The sequence below is a fragment of the Canis aureus genome, chromosome 25 (genome assembly GCF_053574225.1).
Source record: "Canis aureus isolate CA01 chromosome 25, VMU_Caureus_v.1.0, whole genome shotgun sequence".
In the NCBI taxonomy this organism is placed as follows: domain Eukaryota; kingdom Metazoa; phylum Chordata; class Mammalia; order Carnivora; family Canidae; genus Canis; species Canis aureus.
Window position 1 is genome coordinate 11,768,837 of NC_135635.1, and position 27,433 is coordinate 11,796,269.

The 27,433-nt window shown below is 38.3% G+C and overlaps 1 long non-coding RNA gene across 4 annotated transcripts; it reads right to left on the reverse strand.

The window, feature by feature from the left end:
* LOC144296985 (uncharacterized) lies at positions 1–27,402 on the reverse strand. 4 transcript variants are annotated; one of them, XR_013363965.1, is made up of 5 exons: positions 27,228–27,402; positions 26,714–26,840; positions 23,897–24,044; positions 17,728–17,882; positions 9,857–17,013 (listed from the first exon to the last, which is right to left on the reverse strand). It is a non-coding gene; the product is annotated as an uncharacterized LOC144296985 (long non-coding RNA). The 4 variants fall into 4 exon arrangements; XR_013363967.1 differs by lacking the exon at positions 9,857–17,013 and adding an exon at positions 17,043–17,499; XR_013363968.1 differs by lacking the exons at positions 9,857–17,013; positions 17,728–17,882 and adding an exon at positions 1–1,138.
* Between the last annotated feature and the right edge of the window lie 31 nt (positions 27,403–27,433).

The window sequence follows — 27,433 nt, forward strand, 5'->3', positions numbered from 1 at the left end:
TGAGGAGACAGAGGGAATTTAATGAACTGGTGGCTAGAAGTACACAGGAAGAAACAATAGGCAGTTATTTTCAGAAACCAAAATAAAATATTTCAGAGGTGAAACAGTTGGATTATGAAGACACTTCAGCCTCTCCCTCCACTTTAAATCCCTAGAAATAGCAGAACAGATATGGAAATTGTAATCATATAATTTAACAAACCCAACCTAAGGTTTGTAATTGATGAACTAACTTTTTATGGTTGACTACTGTCCCTCTAAACTTATTAAGTGAGGGAAGCGGTTCTGCTACCCCCTTGAGACCTCCCCCAGGCCCCCATGACTCTTTCGGTGTCTCTTATGTCTCTTAGGAAATAGATACTCTTATGTTCCCTTTAAGTCACAAAACACAGTCTGAATATGGAAATTAGTGTGACCAATTTCTTGTAAGAATCCTAATCCTAAAACTGCTTTAGAATGAAATCCTCTCCTCTCCTCCAGTTAGGGACAGCTTCAGGCAGGATTCCTGACACCTGGAAGAGATGGTATTAGTTTCCTTTCTCTCTCTGTTTCTCTTCCCTCAGTGGGCTCCTCACAGCTTGCAGCCCCTGGCAGGTTGGAGCACAAGGGCAGAAGAAAGAAAAAGGGACACAGAAAGTTCTCATTTGACTGATAACTGTTTTAAGTGATGCCACATGCTTTTTAGGCCTTGGAGGTGTTGAAAGCTGACTCTCTTAAGGGGGGGGTTTCGGTTCTTTGGTTGTGTTTATCCAATTGCACGTGCTGTGGTGAATTCATTTTCCTCAGTGGCCCCTGCAGCTTCCCTTCTAGAGTCTCAGTCCACTCACACAGCTTTCTTCCTTTTGCAGAAGCTCTGGAACACTTTTTAAATGACCCTTGGCCAATTTTCCTCCCCAAAGCTCTACACCTCATCGTTGATGGTCACACACCTTTGGCTTGTGTCAGAGGGGAATGCAGTCACTGCTCAAAGCAAAGCATCACTCAGTATCTCTGCCCTTGACTTCCTGGGCCAGTTGCCAGAGGTTCCCATCCTTTGATGCGTGAGGCTTCAGTCAGATGTCAGAACAATGTGCTTCCCAAGCTCCAGGGAACATAGATCAAGTCCTCCAGTGGTCTCCTGAAGTCTGCTTTGGCTGGGCTTGAGAGGGAGGGAGGAGGAGGAAGGTTGTAGGACAGGAGTGGAATAATTATTACTGCAGTATCTCTCTCTCTCTCCACAAATTTTCTTCCTCCTCCACTTTCTTAACCTTTTTATATCCTCATCATACGTAAGTTTTCTAACTGATTCTCAAACATTTGCTTTGGAAACCTGTATGTGGGTCTATCATATTACTCTGGGATTTGATTGTTGTCTACTGTCTTATGGTCAGAACTTCTAATCTTAGGACAAGTTACACTATAAATAAATTCATAGCATCATTGAAAATAAATAAAGATGCTGTTTGTGGGTCAGAAATTATGAGATATTCCTGAAGGTAAAAAAGTAGATGATCTCAGTTTGAGGGAGAACCCAAACCCAAAAGTGAAGAAGGGGACTATTAAAAATATGGGTGTTGCCTTAGAGGTGTTGAAGGGAGTTGTTTTAGGGGTCCTTCAGAAGGATTGTACAAGGAGAGTGAGAAAAAGCCCAGTGGAACTGTCAGGATTATTGGTTGGAGCATATGTAGCCAGAGTTTAGTTCTCTCCACTTTTTCTGGCTTATGCCAAGCAGTGGATAGCAGTAGCACATACTTCTCTGAAATGATCTAGCCATTCCACTTCTAGATATTTGCCCAAGAGAACTGAAAACATATGTCTATACAAAGACCTTAGGTGAACATTCATAGCAACATTACTCACAAAAACAAATAGAAACAATCTAAATGTCCATCAACTCATTAATAAATGGATTAGCAAAAAATGGCATATCCATGCAATGAATATTACCCAGCAATAAACAGGAATGAATAACTGATACAGGCAACAACATGGATAAACCTCAAATTATTATGCTAAGTGGGCAGCCCTGGTGGCGCAGCGGTTTAGCGCCGCCTGCAGCCCAGGGCACGATCCAGGAGACCCTGGATCGAGTCCCACGTCAGGCTCTCTGTATGATGCCTGCTTCTCCCTCTGCCTGTGTCTCTGCCTCTCTCTGTCTCTATGAATAAATAAATAAAATCTTTAAAAAAAATTATTATGCTAAGTGAAAGAAGCCACACATAAGTCTGCATATTTTATGATTGCATTTACTGACATTTTCAGAAAAGGCAAAACTATAGAAAGAAAATCAATGTGTGCCTGAAGCTGAGCAGGGGAGGGGATGGACTATAAATGACATCATGAAATTTTAGAGGATGATGAGAGAGTTCTAAAACTGAATTATAGTGATGGTTGCATAACAGTACAAATTTGCTAAATATGATTGAAAAATCCACTTTCAATGGGTTCATTGTATGACATAAATTTTATCCCAACCAAACTGTAAAATAAACGTTACTGGCTATTACTAAAATAGAAATAGAAGGGGATCCGTGGGTGGCTCAGCGGTTTAGCGCCTGCCTTTGGCCCAGGGTGCGATCCTGGAGTCCTGGGATTGAATCCCACGTCAGGCTCCCAGCATGGAGCCTGCTTCTCCCTCTGCCTGTGTCTCCGCCTCTCTCTATCATGAATGAATAAATAAAATCTTTAAAAAAAAAGATTAAAAAAATAGAAATAGAATACACAACCCCTAAGCAGTTAAAATAAAAATGAAATAAAACTTGATTACCCTAACAAAAAGCAAAATGGGGATAAAATGAAGCAACAGGAAAACATGGTACAGAATAACTACAAAATAAGATAATATTTGTCCAAACTTATAGCCATGAACATTGTAAATGGAAGAATTTGCTAATTAAGAGACAGAAGCTGTCTTTTAAAAAAATTACATACACACTGATATCTTTATAAAAAAAAAAAAAAAACAACACAGAAGGACGCCTGATTGACTCGGTTGGGCATCTGCCTTCATTTCAGGCTGTGATCTCGAGGTCCTGGGATTGAGCTCCGTGCAGGGCTTCCTGCTCAGCAGAAAATCTGCTTCTCCTTTTCCCACTGCCCTTCCCCCTGCTAATGCACACTCTCTTTCTCTCTCTGTCTCTCAAATAAATAAATAAAATCTTTTAAAAAACACAGAGAGGAGCTCAAAAAGATAACATGTTACAGAATGAGGCTTTGGGTATGGGCTGCTGGAGTGGTTAAGAAAGTCAAGAAACTTCATGATTATGACATTGCATATCAATATTGAGATTGTTTAGGATGTTTATAGAGTTCTTTACAGACACTAAGATTGAGGGGAATTTCTTTCAGGACATCAGATAATGATAACAGAACTGAACGATGAAATCAATGGTGTAAACCTTAAAGAAGTTTAAGAGTGGAAAAGTAATGGTTAAAATAGATTTTTTTAAAAAGGAGGAGCATGATGACACCTGCTCTCAGGCCTGTGCTTCTTTTGGCATGAGAGAGTGAATAATCTGGGGTTATAGTCAAAGTAGTGAGGTAAGAAGGCAGCTACTGAAGGCATAGGTCAGGGAAGGCCTATTCAAGGGGAGAAACTGAAGTGTAGACTTTGAAAGAGTTAGGTTACATTTGATAATATGTAGCAGGATCTCAACCTAGGTTAACTAAATAAGGAATTTACTGATCTTATGAAATAAAAAGTCTAAGAATAAGCATTTCAAGGTTGGTATTGTGGCTTCATGAGACCATCAGGGAAAGATCTTGCTTGCTTCCTGCGACACCTTGCTTAGCATGTGGCTTTTGACCTCATGGTACCAAGATGGCTTCTGTAACACAAGCCATCATGTTCTAGTAATAGACCAGAAGAAGAGAAGGAGGAGGGCAAAGTGTGTGCCAACTTGAGTTTCCCCTCTTAATAGCAAAACAATAGCTATTCTCGAAACTGTGAAGTAGACTTCCATTTACATCTCACTAGCAAACACCATGTCTACAGCTGACCATACCTGGCTTTAAAGGAGCCTAAAAAATCAAAATTGTCTGACCTGGGGCATACTGATGTTCCAACTAAAACTGATATTCTGTTAGTAAAGGAGAGGGAATAGATTTTGGATAGGTAATTAGTGAACACTAGAGTACTATTTATTATAACCTCATGAGAGTATTAATTATACTCTCATACTATTCTAAAGGGTACTTAATGAGGGGGTGCCTGGGTGGATCAGCCAGTTAAGTGTCCAGCTCTTGATCTCAGCTCAGGTCTTGATCTCAGAGTTGTGAGTTCAAGTCCTACATGGGGCTCTGCACTAGGTACAGAGCCTACTTAAAAATAAAAAGATAAATAAGTAAATAAAGGGTACTAGGGATCCCTGGGTGGCGCAGCGGTTTGGCGCCTGCCTTTGGCCCAGGGCGCGATCCTGGAGACCCGGGATCGAATCCCACGTCAGGCTCCCGGTGCATGGAGCCTGCTTCTCCCTCTGCCTGTGTCTCTGCCTCTCTCTCTCTCTCTCTCTCTCTCTGTGACTATCATAAATAAATAAAATTTAAAAAAAATAAAATAAAATAAAGGGTACTTAAGGAGGTTTTACAAAGATGTTAACAACATGAAAAAGTTTTAAAAAGTATTAGAGATAAAGCAAAAAAGAAACAAGAACAAGATGATAAAATGAACTTCACTTCCATTTCCATGGAGTTCATTCACACAATTTGCCTAAGCTTTCTAGCAGCCAATTCAGAGAGGAAAGGATAATCAATGTCCTTGACAAAAGGGTTTGTTTGGTTGGTTGCTGGGGAGGGTACTCCAAAGGCACAATAAAAAGGGTTAAGGTGGACAGGAAACCACCAGTGGGAAAGTGATTTATTGGGGAGAAAGTACAAAGCAGTAACACGACAGCAATACTTTAAAATAGGGTAGAGTATAAATGTTGGTGAAGGAAGGATATTGTGGTTTGCAGTTGTGAGGTGACTGAGGATGATGGAGATAAATACTTTAGGATTAATTGGCTTAAGGTTCAAAATGGCTCCAGGCTAAGACTTCTACTGGAGTCAGGCCAGATAAGGCTACAGTCATCTGTCAATAGTCTTTAGCCTTTGCTTGTATTCTAAATAAAACAGTGCATGATGTATGTCGTGAGCTCCTGAAAATAGATCTGGCTAGATGAGTGACATGGTTTCTAAAGTGTTCTTTTACTGAGTGACTGAGAGGGAAGGAGACAGAAAGAGGTAGAAGTGTCAATTTTAAGGATCTCATCTCTCTATTAGTTTAGGGCCCAAGGTGACTTGAAGGCTGGTTTCCAATTAAGGAAATTTGAAACTCTTCAGTGTGCAAATACTACCCATATCCTTAAAGCAATCTCTGTACAAATAAAATTTTTTGGAAAGTTTACACCACTTCAATATGTGGTAATAATATAAGTACTATTCCATCTAAAACGTAATTATTTTTCTCAAATTACTCAGCTGTGCTTTTTTTTAAAATATCTGTAGCAAATTCTAAATGAATAGGGTCTTGATTTTAAAATTCTTAGCATATAACACAATGAATGTCACATACTAGTGGCTTAATAAATAAATAACTGAATTCTTTGTAGTGTTTGTATTTGCTTCCCATAGAGTTTTAAAAACAGTGTTATGATAACTTCTAGATACAGCCATAAAATGGCTTATTAAAGGGATTATTAGATTTTAAAAACCCTGGTGCAAAGCTGTTTCCAGAGCTAAGGAATATGAAATGTCAGATTTTCCTTTTGCATAGAAATCAAATAAAAAATTAAATCCATATTCTGAATTTATCTCCAATATTAGAATTTGAGGAAGCTGTTAATGATACCATGAACATGATGTACTGCAGTTTTAGCACTAATATAAGTACAAGGAAATATTAGAAATTATTTGTTGAAATATATTTTCTCTCACTGGGTTCTTCCTGACTCTCCCTACTAGCCACACTACTGTCTATTAATATCTATAATCCAATTTGTTTCCTAAATATTTCCCATAAATTTGGCAATAACACATAAAAAGGATATTAAATAAGTAAAACATTCTTTTAAGATTTCAGCTTAATAGTACAGTGGTTCCTCAGAAAAAAAATTAAACATAAAATACAATCCAGCAATTCCATTTCTGAGATATACCCAAAATAATTGAAAAGAGGGACTTCGACAGGTATTTGTACATCCATAGTCATAGCCACATTAATCGCATTGGCCAAAAGGTAGGGGCAATCCATCAATGTGTCCATCAGTGGATGAATGGATAAAAAAATATGGTATATACACACAATGGAATATTATTCAATCTTAAAAGGAAGGAAATTCTGACATATGCCACAATATGGATGAACCTTGAAGACATTATGGTAAGTGAAATAAACCAGTAACAAAAGGTCAAATAATGGGCAGCCCCGGTGGCCCAGCGGTTTAGTGCAGCCTTTAGCCCAGGGCGTGATCCTGGAGACCCGGGATCAAGTCCCATGTCAGGCTCCCTGCGTGTGTCTCTGCCTCTCTCTCTCTCTCTCTCTCTGTGCCTCTCATGAATAAATAAATAAAATCTTTTTTAAAAAGTCAAATAATTTATGACTCCACTTGTAGAATGAACCTAGAGTAGTCAAATTCATAGAAAAAGTGGAGTATAGTTGCTAAAGGCTAGGGGACAAAGGGAATGAGGAGTCATTAAATAATAATTTAATTAATAGCTTCCATTTGGGAAGATGAAAAAAGTTCTAGAGATGGATGGTGGTAATGACTATACAACAATGTGAATGTAATTAATGCTACTAAACTATACACTTAAAATGATTAAAATGGTAAATTTTATGTATATTTTACCACAATCAATTAATCAATAAACAAAGATTTTAGCTCATGTAAAGATCTAAATAGTTCCAAAATCAAAGAAAAATCATCAGCCTTTTAATAATAATAATAATATATTTAAATAATAAATAAAAATGACCATAGCTTTGCATTACTAAAATTTCATAGTGGAAAATAATCTACTATAACACAAAATCACCTGGAAACAATTCAATTGATACATGAAGAACTTCATTTTAAATACCTGTATTAGGTTAGCCAAGATAAAACAATACCATGTTATATTTAGTAGAAGACAATATCATGTTAAATGTAGTAGAAGTGAAGGATTTGTTGCAAAAGTTTAGGATCAGATAGTTGCATCCAAAAATAATCACAAATGCTAAGATGTCAATTCTCACCAAGTTGGTCTATAAATTCACCCCAATTCCAATAAATCCCAACAGAATTTCTTATAGATATCAGAGCACCTGGGTGGCTCAGTCAGTTAAGCGTCCGACTTTTGACTTTGGCTCAGGTCATGACCTCAGGATTGTGAGATCAAACCTCATGTGTGGTCCCTCATTGGGCCTGGAACTTACTTAAGATTTTCTCTCCTGTTCCCTCTGAACAACCTCCCTCCCCCATATATGCATGTGCTCTCTCTCTAAAAAAAAATAATTTCTTTCTTGTAGATACTAACAAACTGTTTCTAGAATTTACATGTAAAGACAGAGGGAGGGGCTACGAAAGCCAAAACAAGAAACAGAAGTTGGAAGACTCACTATCTGATTTCAAGACTTACTATAAATGTACAATAATCATGACAGTGTGGTTTTGGCAAAAAGATAGACACATAGATCAACAGAACATAATACAGTCTAGAATTAAACCCTCAAAAATACAGCCCATTGATTTTGACAATGATGCAAAGGCAATACAATGGAGAACGACTAGTCTTTTCAAAAAATTGTCTTGGAACAACTGGATTTATATAAAACATAAACTTGATTTATACCAAGCACTTTATATAAAAATTTGCTCAAAATGGATCACAGACCTTTATATAAGTATTTCTACTTAAAATATTTAAATTTCTTCTAAGAAGCATTTCTTCTAAATATTTCTTAAAAATATCAGAAGAATGCATGGAAGGAAATCTTTATGACACTGGGTTAGGAAATGAGTTCTTAGATACACATCAAAATCATGGTCCTTAAAAGGAATAATTTCCTTCTCCCTCTGCCTATGTCTCCGCCTCCCTCCCTCAATCTGTGTCTCTCATGAATAAATAAATAAATCTAAAAAAAAAAAAAAAAAAAAAAAGGGAAGCCTGGGTGGCTCAGCAGTTGGGCGCCTGCCTTCGGCTCAGGTCATGATCCCAGGATCCAGGATCAAGTCTTGTGTCAGGCTCCCTCTGCCTATGTCTCTGCCTTTCTGTCTCAGTCTGGGTCTCTCATGAATAAACTAATAAATCTTTAAAAAAAAAAAAAAGGAAAAATTCATACATTGGACTTCATCAAAATTAATTTTTTTCCTCTTTGAAAAACTTAAAAGAAAATGAAAAGAGAAACAAATCAGGAGAAGATATTTGTAAAGTATATAACCAATAAAAGACTTATAAACAGAACACAAATAGAACTCAGTAATTAGATATGATGGAATATTATTCAGCCATAAAGAGGAAAGAAATTTTGATATATGGTACAACATGAATGGACTTTCAAACATAACAAATTATGTTTATAATTATTTATAAACAAATAAATTATGCTTAGGGAAATAAGCCAGATATGAGATTCCAGTTATATGGGGCACCCAGAATAGAAAAATTGATATAGAAAGTAGAGAAGTTGGGCAGCCCCGGTGGCTCAGTGGTTTAGCGCCACCTTCAGCCCAGGCCTGATTCTGGAGACCAAGGATCAAGTCCCATGTCAGGTTCCCTGCATGGAGCCTGCTTCTCCCTCTGCCTGTGTCTCGACCTCTCTCTCTCTCTTTTTCTCTCTCTCTCTAGGTGTCTCTCATGAATAAATAAATAAAATCTTAAAAAAAAAAGTAGAGAAGTTACTAGGAAATAGGGGATGAAGGAGGAAGAGAGTGTTAGTGTCCAATAGGTACAGAGTTTTGTTGGGAGTGATGAAGTTTTGGGTATAGATAGTAATGATAGTTACATAACATTGTGCATGCATTTAATATCAACAAAGTATATATTTACAAATGGTTGAAAAGTTAAATATGTATGTTTACTATAATTTTAAATATCTTAGCAATAAGAAAATACCAAATTTATTTTTAAAGATTTATTTACTTGAGAGGGAGAGAGAGAGTGCATGTGAGTGGGAGGAGGGCCAGAGGGAGTGGAAGAATTTTTTTTTTAAGATTTTATTTATTTATTCATGAGAGACACAGAGAGAGAGGCAGAGACACAGGCAGAGGGAGAAGCAGGCTCCTCGCAAGGAGCCCAATATGGGACTCCATCCCAGGACTCCAGGATCACACCCTGAGCCGAAGGCAGATGCTCAACTGCCAAGCCACCCCGGTGTCCAAGGAAGAAAGAATCCTTAAGCAGACTCCCTGCTGAGTGCAGAGCCCAGTGTGGGCCTCCATCCCAGGACCCTGAGATCATGACCTACGCTGAAATTAAAGGCTGGCCGCTTAAAAGTTTTGAGCAGACTTCACTAAAGAAGATACATGGTCAAGGGATACCTGGATGGCTCAGCAGTTAAACATCTGCCTTCGGCCCAGGGTGTGATCCCGGGATCCAGGATCCCACATCAGGCTCCCTGCATGGAGCCTGTTTCTCCCTCTGTGTCTCTCATGAATAAATAAATAAAATCTTTAAAAAAAAAAAAAAAAAAGAAGGTATCCCTGGGTGGCTCAGCAGTTTAGCACTTACCTTTGGCCCAGGGCTTGATCCTGGAGACCCGGGATCAAATCCCACATCAGACTCCCTGAGTGGAGCCTGCTTCTCCCTCTGCCTGTGTCTCTGCCTCTCTCTCATAAATAAATAAATAAAATCTTAAAAAAATAAAAAATATATATAAAAAAAGAAGATATACGGTCAAAAGGTACAAACTTCCAGTTATAAAATAAGTCATGGGGATATAATGTACAGCATGGTGACAACTGTCAATAATACAGTATTGCATATGTGAAAGTTGTAAGCAAGTAAATCTTATAAATTCTCATCACAAAAGAAAATGTGTAATTTTGTATGAAATGGATGGTAACTAGACTTATTGTGGTGATCATTTTGCAGTGTATATCAAATCATTATGCTGTAAATCTAAAACCAATATAATGTTATATATTAGACTGCAATTTAAAAATGCATTTTCGAAATTAAAAAAAAGAAGACATACAAATGGGTAATAAACTCATGAAAAAATTGTTTGTCATAAAGGAAACACAAATTGAAACCACAAAGAGGTGCTGCTATATACCCACACGAATGGCTGTGATTAAAAAAAAAAAAAAAAGACTGACAATACCAAGTGTGGATGAGTGTTTGGAGCACCTAAAACTCTCATACACAGCTGGTGAAAATGCAAAATGGCACAGCGTCTTTGGAAAGAAGTTTCCAAAGCAATTTCTGACAAATTTAAAGATAAAATACCATTGACCCATCAATCCCAGTCCTAAGTACTTACCCAAGATAAGTTAACACTTATATTCACACAAAACTCTGAATGCAAATGTTGACAGCAGCTTCATCCATAATCATCAAAATTTGGAGACAACTCTTAAGTTCTTATACTGCGGAATGGACAATCAAATTGGGATATGATACATATACGTATGGAATTCTACTCAGCAATAAAAAGAACCAAACTATTTTTTTAAAGATTTTATTTATTTGACAGAGAGACAGAGAGAACACAAGCAGGCAGAGTGGCAGAGGGAGAGGGAGAAGCAGACACTCTGCTGAGCAAAGAGCCCAATGTGGAGCTTGATCCCAGGACCCTGGGATCATGACCTGAGTTGAAGACAGATGCTTAACCAACTGAGCCACCCAGGCACCCAGAAACAAACTATCAACACAAGCAATAGCATTGATGAATCTTGAACACATTATTCTAAGTGAAAGAAGCCAGACCCAAAAGGCTACATACATTGACCTGTATGACACTATATGACATTTTGGAAAAGGTAACTCTATAGGTGGAGAACAGATCAGTAGTTGCCAGAGGTTAGAGATCGGAGGGTTGACTGCAAAGGGGCTGCCAGAGGGAAGTGTTTGGGTTATGGAACTGTTCCACATATTGACCATTGGGGTGATTATGTGGCTCTACGCATTAGTCGAAACCCACAGAACAGTGAATTTTACTGTATTAAATTGAAACATAAAATTAAAAAAAATAAGTACATATATTATCATGAAAAGCCTAGCTAATAATAATCCTGGAGTTCTATTGCAGTTGATTAGTAAAACAATGAATATATGATCAAGAAGCACATTTAAAAAAAAAAAAAAACAAGATGGGTGCTGCAGAGTATGTGGAGAGATGTACTAATGTAGTAAACATTATGCCAGACATGATACTGTAGTTTTGCACTAATTTGCACCAAAACTTGTCCTTCAAATATGTTTTAGCAAATGGATCACTATATTACTGCAAAGATAAACCGAAGCCATATTTTAAAGGATACTATAGAATTAACCACTACATGATATACCAAGGGCCATAATAATGAACAAAATTTTCCAACAGATTAGTTATTCTATCATCCGATAAAAATAAAAAAGCAGTAGGGAAAAAATGCCTTGCTATTAAAAATATCTTAGAAATTTATCTGGAGGCAGAGGGGAATAAAAAAGTATGTGCCTCTGGCAGAGGAGCTGAAAGTAAATATGGAAACTCTAAACCATCAAAGTAAAGCTGCTTATCCTCCTAGCAACTGGCATGACTTCATATACATGAAATCTTACTTGGACATCTTATCATGTAGAAACGCTTTGATGTCAGTTGGAATCAGGGACTTCTATATGCTTGCTAAATAATCAGAGGTTTCCATCTCTAGGACTTGTTATAAAGTTCTTCTATTCAAATAGGGTTAAGACCAGATTGCTTTTATACATGATCACATCTTGCATTTGTAAAATGTACTGTGTGAAGAACTTTTACAAATATATATTTCCTCATTTAAACTTAAAATTTATGCTTGGATTTGTAAGGATTTTAGAACCTTTCAAAAACCTGTATACAGCTCTGTTTTTTCAAAGTAGTTCAGGAGTTATATAGCAGTTTAATCGGAGATATACATATTATCATTATTATTATTTTATATACATATTATTATAAACATTCCAATTTATTTTGGTTATTTTCCTCCATAATAACAAGAAGTTAAAGGATTTATAGAGACCCATAGTTTAAGCAGCTGCTACCAACAGTGAGTGGTATTTCAGCTATGGACTTGATTCAAATAGCAACTAAGATCCTGTCTCTCAGACCACACCACACCCAAATGCCATCCATAATGCCATCTATCTTATGGATAGAATGCTAGAGTTTCAGAATTTTACACCCAGAAGAGACTGGAGAGACTTCTGAATAACAATCCTTTGATTTTACAAGTGAGAAGATTGAGGATCAGAGAAGCTAAGTGAAACTTTGACAAATATTTAGACACAAAAAATACTTAGGTAAAAAACAGTTCCAGAGTAGGAGAACCAGAGCCAACTCCAATACATTACCACCTTCAGCTGATTCTATATCTCTGTCCTTGTTGTTTTCATCTAAAATATAAATAATTAACTGTAAACTTCCAGTTGCCTGGAAAGGCATGGAGAACCTTGACAGGAGGAATCCAGGAGGAGTTACCTAAAAACGGGCTACCTAAAAATTCCACTAAATTCTTAAGGACTTTCAAGCTTCACTGGCATTCAGGGTAAGCAAGGGCTGCTAGTAGAAGCATACATTTGTACAGAACTTACTGTGTATAAGCCACAGTACTTTATGTATATCAACCCACAATAATTCTATGAGGCAAGTGTTATTCTCATTTTAGGAAAATGAAATATGAAAAGGTTAAATATTGTTACCGAGGTGACAGGCTATAAAGCTGGTATTGGAAACTATGAGTCTGGCTCTAGTCATTCCATTGAGCAACCTCAGAAAAACGGCAAGGTCATTAATATTACTTGTAAGTGCTAAGCATTGTTTCTAAGGGCTCTTCATATATTATTTGACCCTCATAATAATGCCGTAAGTACATAGATTATTATTAGCCTCATTTCATAGATGTGAAAGCTGAGGCATAGGTTAAATAGTTTGTCTAAGATAACACAGCAAGTTTCAGAGCCAGAATTTGAATCCAGGCATTCTGGCTATGGATAATGCACGTAACCACTGGCAAGCAAATAATTTTATCTTGCTTATTGCCAAAATGTATTCATATTAAAAATTTAAAATATACTTAATCTGAGAAATGTCAAGTAATATATAATATGTAAAATATGTTACTCAAGTGTTACTTAAGTATATCACTAAAATAAGATTATTTGCTTATAGAATATACTAATGAAATGTATTATTTATATAGTAATGTGTTTGCTGCAAGAAATCCCTGTAGGAATTCCTGGAGATATATTTAAATTACTGCAAGAAATGATGCTTGTTCAATCAGTTTTTTATGAAGCTATATATGATAACAGATTGGAATTTCTCCTTAAACATCTGTCTCCAAGATTGTATCTCAGGAAAACAGTATTTTCACCGCTGAGTAATTTGACATTGCAGCTGTGTTTATGCTGTTGGCAGAAAGACTTTGGGTACTTAAAACTTTTTCAGATATGTTATAGATTTTTCTGGGTCAAACATATTAGTATAAAAATGTTTAAAATATACTTGATTTTATTAGGTGTTCTAAGTGTAGCTACAGTATTTATATTTTGTGCTGGAAGCTTGTAAAATTACTTAACATATGATTGAGGATGAAATCTTTACAACTGTGGAGTTTATTAACATGTTCCTCTTTATAATAAATATAACACCATTTACTTACGTGGCTATAGGATATAAACATGGAGTTGCTTTCCCCACACTCTCCTCATATTTATACATACAGATTTGTAAGCGTACTCAAAAGAGCTAGTGATGCAAAATGACTCTAAAGAACACAAATCTCTTCATTTTGGGAACCTCTGATTTCCAGCTGTATCAATCATATAATTTTGACCTTCTTAAATGACTAATCCAACCATACTATATAAATATTCTTATATACTGTGCAAGTTTTTCCATTGGAATCCACTAAACTCTATAAAGATAAATGTAAAAATCTTGTCCCGGGGTATGTGCTAAAAACTTAAAATGGCACCAATAAGAACTAGTAGAAATAAAATAGAATTTAAAGGAAATGGGGAGATAAAAGTGGATATGAGAATGAAGTATACAAAATCTAAGGAGAGGGACGCCTGGGTGGCTTAGAGGTTGAGCGTCTGCTTTTGGCTCAGGGCGTGATCCTGGAGTTCTGGGATGAAGTCCCATATTGGGCTCCCTGCATGGAGCTGCTTCTCCCTCTGCCTATGTCTCTGCCTCTCTCTCTCTCTCTGTGTCTCTCGTTAATAAATAAATAAAATCCTTTAAAAAATCATTTAAAAAGAAAAAAAGAAAATCTAAGGAGAAGTGTATCAAATAGAAAACTAAAAGAGGAAAAATTGGAAACGATCTATTCAAAGGGCAGTATCTGTAGAAAACAAAAGAAGAAACATGTAAGAAAAGCACAATAGGAAAGTGATGGAAAAATAAACATAAACAATGAAAACAATAAAAACTAAAATAGAATATTGAGGAAGACCAACAGATCAAAAAACACATTTTTAACAAGATTTTCTAACAAGAAAATGAAATTACCTGTAAGAATATTTAATACTCAATAGCTATTCACTCTATTATATAGTACATGGATATCCCTTGCACAAAAGGGAAATCACAGTGCAGACTCCTAGGGCTTTGGAGCAAACCCATCCCCTCTTCTACAGATAATGATTCTCCTTTTGAGAAATAGTTCCTGCCTTGGTATTTAGCTCTGGATAGAGACTGAATGCCTAACCATGAGACATCAAGTGACAATATTAACTGAGCATCTCTTTATGAAATGAGTGCAATGCGGACCACTAAGTAAGTCATAAGGTTCGGTGTGCATGGCAGCAAGCAACATCAATTGGAAATGGCATATAATATGTTAGATTTGAGCAGAATTGAAAAACACAAGAAAATGAATGCAGATTCCTTTAATAGTGACTCTTCCTCTCTCTTTCAATCCAAATCTATGGCCTTATAAGAAGTTTCTTACAATTGTTTGATGGAGGAGGAAAAACTAGGACTGGTTTACGAATAGCTCTACATGATATATTGGCACCGACAAGAAGTGGATGGTTGCATCATTATAGAAACCATTGAGAGGTGGCCCTGAAGGGGCATTAGTATAATTTATATATAATTTAGAGCAACACACATGATTACCTTGTCTGGACTAAAATATGATCAGAAGTATGGATCTACAGTGGTTGAATGGTCAGGGACTTGGAGAGGACAAGATTGGAAGACTGATACAAGGTCTGGGGAAAGAGGTATGTGGATGGACCTCTCAGAATGGGCCACAGTGTGAAGATGCAAACACCCACTAAAAGGCATCATCTGATGGACAAAACGATGCTCTCTTGATGTCCATCAACTAACTACCCTAGTGCTTTCTTAATGGACCCATGTACAAAATGGCCATGTTGTCTGGAATAGAGGCTTTACATGAGTTCAGTACTATCATCTTTGTAGCCTGCTACACTGTTACTGCTGAGCACCTAACTAGCTGAGAGCACAGACCAACACTGGGTCTCCTATTTGGCACCCTTCCTTGAAGGAACAAGCTAGCCACCTGGTGGTAGGTTGGTCATATTGGACCACTTCCCTCATGGAAATAAAAAAGAGATGTTTTCATTGGGATAGACACATACTTTGCATATGGATTTGCCTTCCCTGTCTATAATGCTTCTTCTTGCACCGTCATCTGTGGGTTCATAAAGTGTCTTATCTATTTTCATTATATTCTGTACATTGCTTCTGTTAAGGAACTTCCTTCACAGCAAAAGAAGTGCAGCAATGGACTCATGCCCATGAAATTCACTGGTCACATCACATTCTCTGTCTCCCAGAAGTATCTGACCTAACAGAACAGTGGAATGGCTTACTCAAGATTCAGTCGGTTTAGAGATCATATTCTGAAAAAAATGTGGTTCTTATAAGATATAGTATATACTTTGAATCAGAAGACAGTATGTTTTGCTATATTTTCCATAGCCAGAATAAATCTAGGAATCAAGAAATGGAATTAGAAGTGGCTTTTCTCACTATAATGCCTAAAAACATGCCTGCAGAATTTTTTCTTTCCATCTCTGTAACATCAAACTCTGCTGGTCTGGAGCTCTTGACTCCCAGGGTAGGAATGCCTCCATGAAGGTCACAGTAATAGTTCTTCTATTGAGTTAGAAGATAAAGCTGACAGGTGGATGTTTAATGTTCCTCATGCCACTGAACCATCAAATAAATAGGGGAGTTACTTTATCGGATGGGGATACTGATCCTGGTTACAAAGAGAAAACTAAGTTGATTAACTGATTAACTGCTGAGACACAGTACTCAACCCACGATACTCATGAGAGCATCTCTTAGTACTTCAATGTCCAGTAGCAAAAGTTAATGGAAATTTCAGCAACCAAACCAAGGCAGGACCACTGAGCACTCAGGAATGAAGGTTTGGGTCACCCCATCAGGTACAATGTATAGACTGGCTAAATGCCTGACTTAGGAAAAAGGAAACATAAATTACAGAACGGTTAGTGGAAAAAAGTTGTAAATATCAAGTATGCTCCATGACCAGTTACAGAAATGAGGATTGCAGCAACTATATATTTTTCTTTTTCTTTTTATATATTTTTCTTTATTGCTTGTTTCATGTGAGCTTGTAGTATGTATATTTGTCAATATGAACTATTTTCTTCTTTCTCTTTCTCCTTATATTATTTGGTTACAAGTTTTGTTGGAGGCTAACTTTAAAATTTAGTCTTTAATAACAGAAAATCAGATAAGACTGTGACTGAATTTAAGGAGTAACTAAAAAGGCATGGAGATAGATGATGTCATTGACTCCCAGATAATGGCACCATGACTGTTGGGGTACTGTGTCTCTGCCTTTTTAGGGAAGGATGAGAATGTATTTGTACACAGGATGGCTGCATCTAGGGCAAAAGAGAGAAGTCTTGTTATTGTATGGATGTTTAAACATATGTAGAAGCATTTGTGTGGATGCTGAGTCATCAGAGGGTCACTGGCAGTTATTCAGTCATTGTCTGTCACCCCCAAAACCACACTCTATACTTGCTTTGTGTTTTTTTTTTTTTTTTAAACCCTGGCACCAGATCCTTTAGGAATTGTTTTTTTTTTCTTTCAAAGATTTTATTTATTTATTCATGAGAGACACACACACACACACACACAGAGGCAGAGACACAGGCAGAGGGAGAAGCAGGCTCCATGTAGGGAGCCCGATGTGGGACTCGATCCCGGGTCTCCAGGATAATGCCTGGGCTGAAGGCGGCGCTAACCCGCTGAGCCACCGGGGCTGCCCTATACTTGCTTTGTGATCCTGGAGCTGGCACTGTGCTGGTGGGACCACCTTTCAGCTTCGTTAGAGGGCCATGCCAGTAGGGGGTGCCAGCAGGAGACTAAAAGGCAGAAGGAAAAAGGGACTTGTGGGACACCTGTGTGGCACAGTGGTTGAGCATCTGCCTTTGGCTCAGGGCATGATCTTGAGGTCCTGTGATAGAGTCCCACATCGAGCTCCCCACAGGAAGTCTGCTTGTCCCTCTGTCTATGTCTCTGCCTCTCTTTCTGTATCTCTCATGAATAAATAAGTAAAATCTTTAAAGAAGAAAAAGGTACTTGTTTCTCACCTTCTTGTTGCCTTTTTGTTGTTTTCCAGTCTGCTCCCTGCCTCTCTGAGGGCTGCTCCCAGCCGAAGCAATTCCTTTCTGTAGTAGAAGCTGAATCCAATTGCCAGTTTTACCAACATCTGCAGAACCGGCTTCACATGACTCCATCAAAGACACTAGCATTAGAGGGTGAGTGGACCTACTTTAGAGCGAATTAAAGCCTGGTAACAACTTCAATTGCATTTCAGTGCAGGATGACTCTTTGTCTACAATCAGCTCCTGGCATTCTGAATCCTCACCATATCTCTCCCTCCTTAGATCCTAAGCCTGTTGTTGTTGTTGTTGTTGTTTGTTTTTTTGATCCTAAGCCTTTTGAATGGTTCCCTATTTAATCCCAAGGTCTGGCCTTAAAAATAGCCCCACCAATCATGACTCTACTCTTCCTGTATTTGTTCTTTACTCCAAACCAGCCCAGCACTGCTTTCAACATAGCCTCTTATTTCTACATGTTGGTTCTCATCTGTCTTCCTCAAATCAAATAGTATGATAGAACACAGAATTCATTAATAGTGGATAACGTTCAACAGGAAATTGTATATGTTGGAAAATGATTGCCAAAATAAGTCTAGTTAACATCTGTCACCATAAAGAATCAAAGAATTCTTTTTTTCTTATGAGAAATTTTAAGATCCTAATCTTCGCAGCTTTCAAAAGTTCAATACAGTGTTATTAACTATAGTCACAATGCTACACATCTCCAGGACTTATTTATTTTATAACTGGAAGTTTAACCTTTTGGTTCCTTTCAACTGTTTGGCTTACCCACCAAACCCCTGCATCTGACAAGAATCACTCTGTTTTCTGTATCTATGAGCTTGGTGTTTGTTTTTATTTTGTAAGACTCCACATATAAGTGAGATCATATAGTATTTTTCTCTCTCTGACTTGTTTCATTTAGCATAATACCCTGAAAGTCCATCCACATTGTTATATATGACAAGATTTCATTCTTCATTACAGCTGAATAATATTCCATTATGGTGTGGTGTATGTGTGTGCATGTGTACGTATAAAATATTGCTGTGTGTGTATGTAATTGCATGTGTATGTGTGTGTATATATATCTCACATTTTATTTTTCCATTCACATGTCAATAGATATTTAGGTTGTTTCCCTATCCTGGCTATTGCAAATAATGCTGCAATGAACATAGGAGTACAGTTATCTTTACAAGTTAGTATTTTCATTTTCGTCAGATAAATACCCCGAAGTGGAATTGCTGGATCATGTGGTAGTTCTATTTTTAACTTTTTGAGGAACCTCTATATTGTTTCCCATAGTGGCTACATCAATTTACATTCTTACTGTCAGTTCACAAGGGTTCCTTTTTCTACATATTCTCACCAACACTTACATCATGTCTTTTTGATAATAGCCATTCTAACAGGTGTGGGGTGATCAGAACTGTGGTTCTGATTTGCATTTCCATGATGATTAGTGATGTTAAACATCCTTTTACAAATCTGTTAGCTATCTGCATATCTACTTTGAAAAAAATGTCTATTCATATCCTCAACAGTTTCTTTTTTTTCTTTTTTTTTTTCTTTTTTTTTTTAAATTTTATTTATTTATGATAGGCACACAGTGAGAGTGAGAGAGAGAGAGAGAGAGGCAGAGACACAGGCAGAGGGAGAAGCAGGCTCCATGCACCGGGAGCCCGACGTGGGATTCGATCCAGGGTCTCCAGGATCGCGCCCTGGGCCAAAGGCAGGCGCCAAACCGCTGCGCCACCCAGGGATCCCTCTTTTTTTTCTTTAAAGATTTTATTTATTCATTCATGAGAGACACACAGAGAGGCAGAGACATAAGCAGAGGGAGAAGTGGGCTCCCCATGGGGAGCCCGATGTGGGACTCAATCCCAGGACCCCAGGATCACAACTTGAGCTGAAGGCATATGCTCAACCACTGAGCCACCCAGGTGCCCTCACATCCTCAACATAGTTTCTAATGACTGCTTAAAATCCAATCCTTTGGTTAGATCATAATTTACTTAACTAGTCCTTTTATTATGGGCATTTAGGCTATTTTCAATGTTTATTAAAATAACTGCAATGGCTGTCTTCGTGTAAAAACTTTTTATGCATTTCAAGTTGTATCTTTAGGATATACTCCCCAAAGTGGAATTGTTGTGTCAAAGAGTGTGAATGTTTTCTGAAAACTATAAAATGCTTAATGAAAGAAATAAGGACAACAAAAAGAAATGGAAAAGCATTCCATATTCATGAGTTGGAAGAATAAATGCTGTTAAAATGTCTATAATACTACCCAAAGCAATCTATAGATTTAATGCAATCTCTATCAAAATGCTAACAGCATTTTCCATAGAATTAGAACAAACAATATTAAAATTTGTATGGAACCACAAGAGACCTCAAATAGTCAAAGCAATCTTGAAGAAGAAAAACAAAACCAGATATCACAATTCCAGATTTAAAGTTACTTTACAAAGTGGCAGTAATTAAAATGGTATGGCACTGGCATAAAAATAGACACATAAATCACTAGAATAGAAGATCCAGAAATAAACCCACCATTATATGGTCAATTAATCTTTGATGAAGTAGGAGTCAGTATACAATGGGAAAAAGACTCTCTTCAACAAATAGTATTGGGAAAACTGGACAGCTACATGAAGAAGAATGAAACTAGACTACTCTCTTTTGCCACACACAAAATTAAACTCAAAATAGATTAAGAACCTCAATGTGAAACCTGAAACCATAAAAACCCCTGAAGATCAAAAAGTTACATATAGAACTACCCTACAATCCAGCAACTGCACTATTAGGTACTTACCCAAGGATACAAAAATACAAATTAGAAGGGGTACATGCACCCCAATGTTTATAGCAGCATCATCAACAGCCAAATTATGGAGAGAGCCCAAATGTCTATCGACTGATGAATGAAGAAGATGTGGCATATATTACTCAGCCATATAAAGAATGAGATCTTGCATTTGCAATGAAGTACATGGAGCTAGAGTGTATTATGCTAAGTGAAATAAGTTAGGGAAAGAAAAGTACCATATGATCTCACTCATGCGTGGAATTTAAGAACTGAAATAGATCAACAGGGGTTCCTGGGTGGCTCAGTCAGTTAAGTATCTGCCTTCAACTCAGGTCATGATCCCAGGGTCCTAGGATTGAGCCCTGCATCAGGCTCCCTGCTCAGTGAGAGAAGTCTGCTTCTACTTCTCCCTCTCTCTCTCTCCTGCTTGTGCTTGTCCACACACACACTCTCTCTCAAATAAATAAAATATTACAAAAAAACCAACAGATGAACAAATGGGAACAAATGGGGGAAGAAAAAAAGGGGATGAGGAAACAAGCCATTAAAGACTTTTTTTTTAAGATTTTATTTATTTATTCATGAGAGAGAGAGAGACACACACACACACATACAGAGAAAGAGAGAGAGAGAGAGAGGCAGAGGGAGACGCAGGCTCCATGCAGGAAGCCCGATGTGGGACTTGATCCTTGGTCTCCAGGATCACTCCCTGAGCTGAAAGCGGCGCTAAACCGCTGAGCCACCGAGGCTGCCCCATTAGAGACTTAATGATAGAGAACTGACAGTTGATGGAGGGACATGGGTGGGTGATGGGTTTTAAAGAGGGCACTTGTTATGATGAACACTGGGTGTTGTATGTAAGTGATGAATCACTGAATTCTCCAGAAACCAATATTGCACTGTATGCTAATTACCTAAAATTTAAGTTAAAATAATTATATAAAAATAATCCTTAGAGCACAGGCAGTAATCTGTCTGACATCAACCATAGTAACATTTTTCTAGATAGGATCCCTGAGGCAAGGGAAATAAAAGCAAAAATAAACTATTGGGACTACATCAAAATAAAAACCTTCTGCTCGATGAAGGAAGCAACCAACAAAATTAAAGGCAACGTACCGAATAGGAAATGTTTGCAAATGACATATCTGATAAAGGGTTAGTATCCAAAATATATAAAGAACTGATACAACTTAACACCAAAAACTAATAATCCGATTTAAAAATGAGCATGAACATTTTCCCAAAGAAGATACACAAATGGTTGACACCTGAAAAGATGCCAATATCCCCAATCATCAGGGAAATGCAAATCAAAACTACAATGAAACATCACCTCACACCTGTCAGAATGGCTAAACTAAAAACACAGGAAACAACAGGTATGGGTGAGGATGTGGAGAAAAAGGGACCTTGTACATGGTTGGTAGGAATCCAAACTGGTGCAGCCACCATGGAAAAGAGAATGGAGGTTTCTCAAAAAGTAAAAAAAGAACTATCCTATAATCCATGAATCACACTACTGGGTATTTACCCCCCAAATTCAAAAACACTGATTTATAGGGATGCATGCACCCCTAGTTTGTTGCAGCATTATTAACCATAGCCAAACTATGGAAGCAGCCCAAGCGTTCATTGATAGATGAATAAAGAAGATGTGGTATAAATACACAATGGAGTATCATTCAGCCATAAAAAAGAAGGAAATCTTGCCATTTGCAATAACATGAATGGAGCTACAGTATATTATGCTAAGTAAAATAAGTCACTCAGAGAAAGACAAGTATCATATAATCTCACTCATACGTGGAACTTAGTAAACAAAACAAATGAACAAAGACAAAAAAAAAGAGAGAGACTGAGATAAACCAAGACTCTTAAATACAGAGAACAGATGGATTGTTACACAAGGGGAGGTAAGTGAGGGGAGACGGGGTAGTAGGGGATGGGGATTAAAGAGTATACTTACCAAAAAGGAAAAAAAAAAAGAGCGTGAATGTTTGTTTTTAATGTTAATCTTTTCAATCTTATTTTGTCCTCATGTTCTTTCAAATGCACAGTCCTTTTTCTATAATCCTGTAATCCACAAATCACTGAAAACTGAAAGCATTTTCATATTTTACCTGGTTTGTAATAATTCAGTAGTAAAACCTGAGTAGCACTGAGGTGAGGTGATTTATGGATTTTCCCACATATGGTGAATATTAAATATTTTACAGAAATATTAATGCATTTGATTATGGGGCACTATTTGAGAACCCACTTGGAGGGTTATGTAATTATGTAGTATTTGTACCATAATGCCTTTTGAAAATCCCAAAATGTCTTACTAATGAAATCTATCCAGCCTGAAGGCTTCAGACGAGGACTGTGAACCGTACTAGTAATGTTATAAGAATACACTGGAAATGTTAATTTAAAAAATCTTTGCTGACCTCTTTATGCTGGTGTTACAAGCTTAATTATGCCAGTCCTCCCTGCAGATTCTTTTTTTTTTTTTTAATGATTTTATTTATTCATGAGACACACTCACAGAGGCAGAGACACAGGCAGAGGAAGAAGTAGGCTCCACGCAGGGAGCCCAACGCGGGACTCCATCCTGGGTTTCCAGGATCACGCCCTGGGCCGAAGGTGGTGCTAAACGGCTGAGCCACCCGGGCTGCCCTCTCTGCAGCTTCATGTTGAAGTTCTAATTCCCCAGTACATCAGAACGTGACTATATTTGGGGATAGGACATTCAAAGAGGTAATTAAGATAAAATGAGGTCATTAGGGGATGCCCTAACCTAATATGACTGGTGTCCTTCTAAGAAGAGATTAGGACACAGACATACACAGAAGACTATGTGGAGACAGAGCGAAAGTGGCTATCTAGAAGTCAGTGAGAGAGGCCTCAGAAGAAACCAACCCTGCCGACACCCTGATTTCACACTATAGCTTCTAGAATTGTGAGAAAATAAATTTCTTTTGTTAAAACCACTCTACCTCTCTGCTTTATTTTGGTACCTAGAAACTAATGGAGTGGTAACATATAAGTTTTATAATGAACAAAATCAGGAAAGGTACCTCTGCTTTACAAAAATAAAACCAACCAACTAAACAAAACCACCAAAAATCAATCTTTTAAAATGTGATTGGTTTTACAATTGCAGTTAATTATTGTTCTCCTTCATTCCAAGTTCCCTCAGGGAAGACTTGTAGCTCATTTTTCCCTCAGTTATACCATTTTCTTCACATTGCAGTTTTACTTCAGGTATTAGCTCCTCTTGCCAAATAACTACATAGAAAAGTTTAACACATAGCTCTTATTTCTGTGTTTGCCTCCTTGCTAGAAACTCACGGCTAATTGGAAGCTCCTGGGGTCTCTGGGATCCCACCATCAGTCTCTTGATCTAAGAGGCTCTCACTCTCTTCATCCATCTCAAGAGGGTAGATTACTGTTCACCTGTATACAGGATCCCATGCAGTTTCAGTAACTTTCTCCGTCTCTGCCATTTTAGGAAGCATATTAGAATGGAAACAAGTATTATTATATCAATGACCTAGGGATTATTTTAATTTGTATAAGGCAAATCATTAGAAAATTTCAAGACTTTATTTTTTTAAAGGTTTTATTTATTTATTCATGAGAGATACACAGAGAGAGAGAGAGAGGCAGACACAGGCAGAGGGACAAGCAGGCTCCATGCAGGGAGCCTGATGTGGGACTCGATCCCAGGACTCCAGGATCACGCCCTGGGCTAAAGGCAGGCACCAAACCGCTGAGCCACCCAGGGATCCCCAAGACTTTATTCTTAAAACTATTATTAAAGTGCTTGTGTCGTTTTACAACAGCCCCTAGTGAATTGCATGTCTAAAGTATTGAATTGTTAATGTACTGAAGAGAGACACCTGAACAGGTAAGAATCTGGGTTACTCTAGTGACAAGGATCCTTATGTTCTCCGTTGGCTACTATTCCAGAACAGTAGGAAGCCATTTAGGAAAAAGGTATAACTTTTGGGTGAAATGGGAGGAGTAGCTCCTGTATTATTCTCTCTATGGAAACCTGCTACAGGAAGGTTTTTTTTTTTTTTTTTTTTTTTTTAAAGATTTTATTTATTTACTCATAGAGACAGAGAGGCAGAGACACAGGCAGAGGGAGAAGCAGGCTCCATGCAGAGAGCCCGACGCGGGACTTGATCCAGGGTCTCCAGGATCACACCCTGGGCTGCAGGCAGCGCTAAACCGCTGAGCTACGGGGGCTGCCCTGAAGGGGTTTTTCTTTTTTTTTTTTTCTTTTTCTTTTTTTCCTGAAGGGGTTTTTCTAAAAGAAGCATCAATAAATGGGAGGCAGCTGGTTTAGTGCAAGGGCATGTACTTTGCACTATTCCACAGAAACTGGGTTCCTAGTTCTTCTAAAAGGGTTAGCATACTTTGCAGAATTGTAAAAAGTTCAGTTGGAAGAGATGTTACAAATTTCAGCTTTGATTGACCATCCTCTGCATACAATATGCTCAGGCTGTAAATCCTGTTAGGAAAACCTATCTCATTCAAGAATTGCCACATATTGGGATGCCTGTATGGCTCAGCAGTTGAGCGTCTGCCTTTGGCTCAGGGCGTGGTCCTGGGGACCCAGGATTGAGTCCCACATCCGGCTCCCTGCATAGAGCCTGCTTCTCCCTCTGCCTGTGTCTCTGCCCCTCTCTTTCTGTCTATAATGAATAAATAAATAAAATCTTAAATAATTTATTAAAAAAAAGAATTGGGACATAAATGTAAATGAATGTATTCATTCTCAGAATATTTACTGACTACCAACTAGGTGTCAGACTATTCTAGGATTCTAGGGACTGGACATGCAGTGATGAAGATGAAAAATAAAAGTTAAAATAAAAATAAAAATAAAACCAAGCCCTTTCTGATTAAATAATTCAGAAGTGGAGTTTACTTCCCAGTGGTGGAGATTGCATTCTAGTGAAATGGTGACGTGCAGCATGGGACAGTTTTAGCTCTGATTTGGTTTTCTTTAGACTTAAAAATACATTGTTGCCAATGTATAAGTAGACCAGTTCCTGCCAGTCTCCTTGATGATCCATATAGTTGAGGAATTTTAAAACATCATAATGCCTTACACTTGGAAGAGACTTTAGTTAAGGTAATAGTTTTAATTCCTAAAAAAACTTAAAAAAATAGTTTTAATTCCCTTATATTACAGAAGAGATTTACCTAAGTTTGCTCATTGTATCACTAAGAGATTGAGGACTAGGTCTTAGATCTCCTCTAGCTTACTCTTCTCAATCATATTCCTCATGGTTTCCAATTTGAGGTCAGTTTCTGGATAACTGACACTTTCAAAAAGTACACATGGTGCAGTGAGTTCAGGGACTGCTGTAAACTGGGTTGATTTGGTTAATCAGAAACCATGGTTTGGTAAAAGATAAAGAAGCTATCTGAGCTCTAATCTCGCCCTTTTCATTAAAAAAAAAACCTTTTGATCCTTGTCTTTCAAATGAAGGGATAGGCTACCTGATGAGGATATTTGCATAATACTTTGAGTCCTTTTTTTTTTTTTTTTAATGCATCTGTGTGAAGAGATCTACAAAGTGCCTGGCATGCAATGCTAAAAAAAAAAAAAAAAAAAAAAAAACTGTCAGCTATTTTATTAATTACACAACCTCGTAATAAATACAGGTAACATTTTGCAGATGAAGAGGTTGAGAATCACAGAAATGAAGCCCAATTTCCAAGGTCCATCAGCGGAGGAACCAGGAAAGTCGGCTGAAAACCCGGGACTCCTGACTTCACTAGTCCCTTTATAGTACATTCAGATTCTTTCAGTTATTAGGGTTACTATTGCACAGAATTCGGACTCGCTGTGAACCGAGAGAGATGGGTAGAGACAGTACAAACGGAGAGAAGAGGGAAATATGCAGAAGGAAGCCACACATAGGCGAAGGAAGAGTTTTGGGGACTCAATACAAGAGTTTCATCCGCTGTCTTCGCCAGGAGGCAGCTTTTCTGATTGGGGGGGGGGGGGGGAGGAGGGAGAGGGAAGTAGGGAGAAAGTGGAAATTCTTGAATGCCAGGCTCTGGAGTCTGAGAGCCTTTAGCGAACTGCTAGATCGGATGGTGGCCTAACGTCGTCTGCATTTTATTTTCAATCTGGTTGCAGATTACCTAATAGATTGAGGAAGTAGGGCTGGAGCTTCGCGGGGCCAGGTCGACGCATCCGGTATGTGGAGGCAACGAGGCTCGGGAGAGACGTGTTCCTTTCTCAGTCAGCAGCCTCCAGGGAATATGTAAACTCGTTATTTAAAAAAAAAAAAAAAAAAAAAAAAAAAGAGAGAGGGAGAGAGAAAGAAAAAGGGTTTATGGGTTTGTTTTTTTTTAAGCCATTGTAAATAGTGGTGGGGGGGGCAAAAGGATGCATTTGGAATTAAAACCAAGGTTAAAGTCCTGCCTTTGTCATCTTCTCATTATATAATAATACGGGGGAGGTCACCTCACCTCTCTCGGGCCTCGGTTTCGTTTCCTCTAATTTAAGGGCGACGATACCTTCTCGGCAGAGATTCGCGTGCAGAGAAATTGGGATCTCAAGTCCCCGCCCTCCCCCCCCTTAAGGCCCGCGCTCGGGCTGGTTCCCGCCTTCCCCCAGGTGAGCCCCCGGGCGGGGCCGGGCGCGCGGCCCTACCTGAGGAGGCGGCCGGGCTGTCCTCCCGAGCGGGGCGGCCGTCGTCCCGCGGGCTGGCGGGGCGGCGGCGGCAGCACAGCAGCAGCAGCAGCAGCGGCGGCGGCGGCTCCACCTCCTCCTCCTCTTCCTCCTCCTCCGGGAGCCGCCGCCAGCTCGGGCCGTGAGGGGTCACGCGGCGGCCGCCCCCGCCGACCGGCCGCGGGCGC